Genomic DNA, 388 nt, shown 5'->3' with positions numbered 1-388 from the left:
TTTTAGATGGAAGACTATTATGTCTGACGAAAAATAATGTTAAGAATTGATTTATGTATTAATTTTTTTGGGATTAAAATATCTTCTTTTAAAATTTTTAGGGACTGATATGGGTAATTATTTTGTCGAAAAATAAACTGAAAACTGATTTGTACGTATCTTAGAATAAAACCTTGAAGATATTTTTGTATATTAATATTTTTTGTAATCTAAAATATCTATTTTAAAAATTTTTAGAGACTAATTTAAATAATTTCTCTAAAAAAATGTTCGAAAACGCAACAATTTGTACTATCAATTTAAATTTTGTCGATTTCTTAAAATACTAATAAAAATCGACGGGATTGAGCCCGGCGATAATAAAAGGAAAAAAATTTTTCATTTTGTA

The sequence above is a fragment of the Arachis ipaensis genome, chromosome B10 (assembly GCF_000816755.2).
Source record: "Arachis ipaensis cultivar K30076 chromosome B10, Araip1.1, whole genome shotgun sequence".
Classification (NCBI taxonomy): Eukaryota; Viridiplantae; Streptophyta; class Magnoliopsida; order Fabales; family Fabaceae; genus Arachis; species Arachis ipaensis.
The sequence above is the reverse complement of the archived record's forward strand: the minus strand, read 5'-3'. Positions refer to the sequence as shown.